General features: G+C 35.0%; 1 protein-coding gene across 1 annotated transcript in view; it reads right to left on the reverse strand.

The window, feature by feature from the left end:
- Positions 1–6,000, reverse strand: part of SLC6A11 (solute carrier family 6 (neurotransmitter transporter), member 11) — a 103,495-nt gene that overhangs the window by 69,382 nt on the left and 28,113 nt on the right. The window lies entirely within an intron of this gene.

A 6,000-nucleotide genomic window follows, 5' to 3' on the forward strand; every position in this document is an offset into this window, starting at 1 on the left:
TTGGAGAAAAGTCATAAATGTTTCACGAGGAGATACTGTGTAATCATTAATCTATTATTTTAGCTTTTGACTTGCAGGACTATTTAATCAAGCATCTTGGACAACTCATGTTTATGTAGAGGGAGTAGCTGTATCAGTGCTTTTTCTTATGTAGCACTTAGACGTGAGCACAGCAATACCTTTCAGCAATGCTTTCTGTGCTATGGTTAAGAGAGTACCTACAGGGTGAAAAGAAGCAGCAAGTGATAAACAGAATCATATTAATGTGTTCTAGCATGTTTTCAAGTCAAAGCTTGATGAGACAGTGTGCAAGACATTTTCAAAGATTATAATCTGAAAAACCAAGCAAATTTGTTTTAGAGCAACATCCACAGCTTTTTACAGGGGACACAGCCTCTTAGCTCTGGGTCTACTCCTCTAGATTGTTTTGTAGACACTTGATACCGGTGAAGGAGTTGATGCTTTCTGCATGTTCTTGTGTCAAGTCAGGACAACACTCCTTACCTTACCTTTCAGCATCACCCTCTATTTTATTAGCCTCTCCTTTTGTTGTAGTTTTAAAGTATATCAAGTGGAGACATAGCATAAACTTAACACACTCTAAGATGAGGTATGATATTGAACTTCAGGGAACTCAACACGAAGAGTAGGAAAGGATCAAAAGATTCAGAAGTCAGAATCAGACAGAATAATATTTAGTGATTACTGAAGCCTATCTCTATGATACAGAAACTAGTTCCAGACAAATGTGAAGAACGGACTCTTACGAGCCCTCTTCTAGATGATCCTGAAACAATGTGAAAAGGATTTCTCATCACATATTGGCCAGGGGCTAATGAAGAAGTACAAAACAGTGTGGAAGAACTATTTGGGTTTGGCTCTAGTAAAAGAATAGAAGTATAGTCTTTATGATACTAATGAGAACTCATTCAAAAAGACCCAAAAGATATATGAGTCTTGGTCTTAGTGGTCATACAAGCAGTGTGATATTCTAATACCAAATAACAGAAAATCTTGAAGGTACACAACAATATTCTTTTAATACTTCATGTCAGAAAATGCTGACTTTGTGCCAAGTCATATAATGACAAAGCCTGACCTACAGTTTTACAACAGACGTTAATTTTTTTGTTTGTTTACTAAATGTTTCCCAGACCAAAAGCAATTTCCCTCCAGTTAGCGAGATTTTTTTCAAATTAGTGTTACTCAGAAAAATTATATCAGAAATAATTACACTTATTGGTGTTACACAAATTTCTTTATGGAAAGGTTTCAGGGAACAAATTGGAACGCACTGTAAATCTGAACACAGATTATTATTTTGTAAGGAACATAAGCTTTTTCTGTTGTGTGCTTTTTGTAACCAAACCATTGTTTAATAATGTATTCTATTGCCATAGAATACATAGCAAAGCAAAGAAAATTATTTGGGTTACAAATTCATATGGCAATATTATATGTTACGAATGTTCTGTAAGATGGAAGCTGTCTTTTTGGCAAGGTTTATCTATAATATCTAGGTCCAACTCTTTCCAATAAGACTAGGGCAGTTTATGGCATTTATTACACATCAAATACTCACTGCCTAAACCAGCCTTTGGATCCAAATCTATAAGTCATTATTCTATTAGCTTCCCTTTTACAAGAAGTTTTGCTTTTCTCTTTGTGGCTTGCTTTCAAACATAAGATACCACAATTAAAAATGCAAAGCTGGGGGTGTGGTAAAATGTTCTAATATCCATACTTGAAAAATGATAGCAAGAGTGCAGGTTGCTTTTAAACACTTTTGATTCAACCCTTCCTTATCTACAGAGTGGGCAGAAGTAGTGCTCTTTTTTACAGCACAGAGAACAGAAGCAGCACATCATGCAATGGTATTATAAAGACATGAGCAAGTTTGGTCAGTTGTCCCGTGGCTGCATGACATACTGTATGCTGATTAGTTGCCACTCCCATTCATGAACAGGCCAGTGATGCTGACTAGGAAAGAAAGACTCCAGAAAAAAAACCATCCAACTATTAACTTAGCCTATTAATACAGAAGTATTTTCAAGTCATTTTGTGTACATGAATAATTGCAGGCACTCAAACCCATGCTACATAGTAACACAGATGATACAAAAATGTGTTTTAATCAGGAGTGCATGACAGAAATATAACAAGCTAAGCAAAAAAATGTGTAATTCAGTAACAAAATTAAATACTAAAATGAACCTACATGTAGGAAAAAAGCATTTAAAAAATGTCTCGTATCATGAGGACAATTAAGCGTTGGAATAGGTTGCCTCAAGACATGTGAAATCTCTGTCCTTGAAGGTTTTTAAGATGCAGCCAGTCAAAGCACTAAGAAAATCATTCCCAGTTCAGTGCTGATCCTTTTTTGACCAAGAGGCTGGACAAAAGACTTCCCAAGATGCCTTCCAACCTGTACAATTTTGTGATTCTATAAATCCACATACCTGACAGGGTTCCAAACTAACAGTATTACCACCAGACAGGGATGTATTGATACATTTAAAAAGTAAAGCAAGATGCTTGAACAGTAAGGGAATGGACTGATGAATAAGACAGAGACTACCATAATGCCTGTATATAACTTTATAAGTCTACCAGCCTTCTGACTTCAAAAGGAATTGTGCAGAAGTTGCTACAAGTGGGGAGTCACTATGAGCTCAGAGGAGTGATCGCTATCTGAAAAAACTCATATACTCTCATTTAAAAAAAAAAATATATATATTAGGATTACTTCCTTCAGCAAGCAATTTAGGAAGAATAGATTAGGAACTTCTGGTCTCCCTTTCTCAAAGTTTAAAGCACAAGGATATTTAGTTGAATTAATAAATAGTCAAGATCCCAAAAGAACTGGTTCCTTGGTACCTGAAGATTTCATGAAAGTTATATGAAGATCAAAAATTAGCGAGACTTAGCAACTATGTAGGTATATACATTATAGAAATACCCAGAATTGTCATAATTAGCCATCAAAAATACCTTGGAAAAATAAGATATTAAACCAAGCCCTAATGATCAGAGTCTAGAATGATACTTTAAATGTTTAGAAAATTAATTTTCTTCAGCCTTCTACATAGTTCTTACCTCACCTTTGGAAGCATTTGATGCTAGCTCCTGAAAATACTTCTGCATAAGATGGATATCATGTATTATAACGCTCAGCAAGTTGCAGTATACATAAATCATCATGATAACATCACATTGTTATATTTTTCTCGTTTGGATTTTGAGTTTCTCATTCAAATACCCGGCATTTAGTATATATGCAACATTTTAAATGTGAAAGCTAGCATGCAAATAACTTCAGATCTAAGATTGAATAATTAATGGAAAGAACCTCACAAAAGACACAAATATGTCTCTGCTGAAAGCTGCCAGAACCACCCAAAATTATTTTGATATTACACATCTGTTGGAAGTGCAAACTAACAAGTTTTGTGAGAAAGTAATGACTTTCAAGAACAGTAATGGAAAAGTTTGAAACATCTTGTTAACAGTGTCACAAGCACTTCATTTGGAGTTAAACTTTATGTTAGATTTAATATATTTAATATCTTAAAATATTAAATATTCATAATCTGAGTAGATGAGTTCTGTAGCAGTGCTAGTTGGAGAATGATGGTTTTATTTTATGACAGCTTTTAAGGCTTGGATTTTTTTTCACTATGCCTTAGGATGCAGAGTAAAAAGAGGAAAAGAGTAAACCAACCTCTTGAATATTTTACAAAGCACAGCTGTATAAAGATGCTAAGTCTCTCTCTCCCCTTCTCCATTTTGTCTCTTTTTGTTTCCCTTGTCCTCCTTCTAACTACTCTGTCCTATGGACACCTTCTTTTGAAAATGTTTCCAAAGGTGATGAAACTTTAAGAAGTTTTGTGCTTTGAATAAATGTGTTATTTCATTGAAATTACTCAATCCAGTTAAAGTATTTAGCAAATTGAACAGGCCAGCCTAAAAACACTTTTAATATTATGATAAAAATCTAGAAGTCAATTTTAAATGTTTCCTGGAAATGAGCATATAATAAATTCAATCTAGTGTGAAGGACTATGATTGGATGAGCTTAAATATGAACTTTTGAAATGCCAATACATCAGAAATTGAAACTGCAGCCCAGAAGACTGCTCTGTCATCTATATTTCAGAGCATTTCATTCCTTTGTAGCATCCACAACACCTGACTGGTATGTCTTGGTTTAGCTGGTCTGGGAAGGCAGTGAGATGGCTCAGATTTCCAGTGACTTTGGCTGTAATAAGTGGCAAGTGTAAGAATATTAAAATTGTTAAATACATCTAAAAAGTGAACTTTTGTCCAGGGAAAAAAACCAAACAACAAACACACACATCACTGGAAAAAAATTGCAATGTCACACATTCATCTAGTAGAAAGCTTCCCTTACCAATTACAGGAACAGAACTGGAAAAAGAAGTGATCAATATTGGCTATGAAAGAACCTTACTGCATGTTTCTTGAGAAGCAATGCATCCTATGCATAGGCAGACTGCGGAATACCACAGGAATTCCTAAGGAACACAGGAATCTACCAGTCTGCTTCCTCATGATTTTGGAAACAGAACTGCTACTTGTGGTAAACCAATCTAAATAGTGTAAATATATGATGAGTTTACTTCTTACAGGACCTTGATCTAATTTTTTTAAGCTTGAGACCTATAAAAGCTGAATACTGGGTATTAATTCCATTTTGTTTGCACTTCTGTTGCAAGACTGATAGTTATTTCTGCTTAGTTGAAAAGCTTATTATCCCATTTCAAGTGGGCAAGACATGTCTCTTTCTCAGGCTGTTTCACCTAACCTCATCAGAAAGGTGGTTATCCAAATGACACTGAAATAAAATCAAATAAAGTTTATTCCACCTACCAGTAATCTGAGGTTTTACCTAAGCTATCAAGGAAAAGAAAAAAAAAAAAAGTCAAACAGGTCAGTTCCACTTTAATTACTTCCAAAATGCAAGATCTATTTCTGAGGAAATGGTATAAGCTGAAGGAATCTCATGTGATATGTATATGAATAACAATAAAAATCTGAATTTAAACCACAGAAATGCAGAGGTGTAAAATATATCCTTTCCAAAATCACTAGAGCCTCTCCCTATCAGCGAATGTTTTCTCCAGTGTTATTTTTCTTAAGTACAGTGCAGTTTTGCACAACCTTGCATGCATGCACGCATGTGCATTCACAGTACATGCTTTTTTCTCCACCCTTGGGTCAGATTATGCTATGGTAGAATAGATCTCCATCTTCAGACATTCTTTCTGATGGAAAAAAAAATCAGTTTTGCTCAGTTTCATTTCTTCACTGCCAGCTGTAGCTCCTCAGACAACTCTAAACCACTTTTGTACCTCCCTGGAGTGCAAGCTTCAAAGACATATGGACATCTATCTTGTCATTCTCTTATATCACCTTTGCTTCTCTATATTTTTCTCTTCAGGTTTTTTTCCCCCTCTTTCCTCTAAACTATTCATGCTTATATATATCCCTAGACAGTCTTTCTCAGCATTTTTCCTGCAGTGACTTGATAAAAGTAGGGCTGCATAAATCTGTGCGTCCAAATACTTAGATGAAAAATGCAGTACCAGATTGACTGACACAGTTGGCAAATACAGACAGAATTCAACAAATAGTTTCAGCCAAAATTTTGATAGGAAGAAGGATGTGTGTGGTTGAGAAAGCTGAAAAATTTCACTCTGACATTTTCTAAATTAAAAAAACAAAAAACAACCAAAAAACCAAAACAAAACAGAACCCCCAAAACCAAACCACTCAACATTTCATTTATAAACATAGGCTACTAAACCCGAAACAAACAAACAAAAATATCCAACCACGCTTCCAAGCTAAGTAATAAACAATTGAAAATTAAATGGATAAAATGTTTCAATCAATTTTTTTTCCTTGTATTCTTTGGTTCCAACATGAGAAAGCAGTGCTTTTTTTAGACACATACCCCCCCCCCCCCCCCCCTCATGC

This window comes from Haliaeetus leucocephalus, unplaced genomic scaffold (genome assembly GCF_000737465.1).
Source record: "Haliaeetus leucocephalus isolate CR32 unplaced genomic scaffold, Haliaeetus_leucocephalus-4.0 Scaffold984, whole genome shotgun sequence".
NCBI classification, from domain to species: domain Eukaryota; kingdom Metazoa; phylum Chordata; class Aves; order Accipitriformes; family Accipitridae; genus Haliaeetus; species Haliaeetus leucocephalus.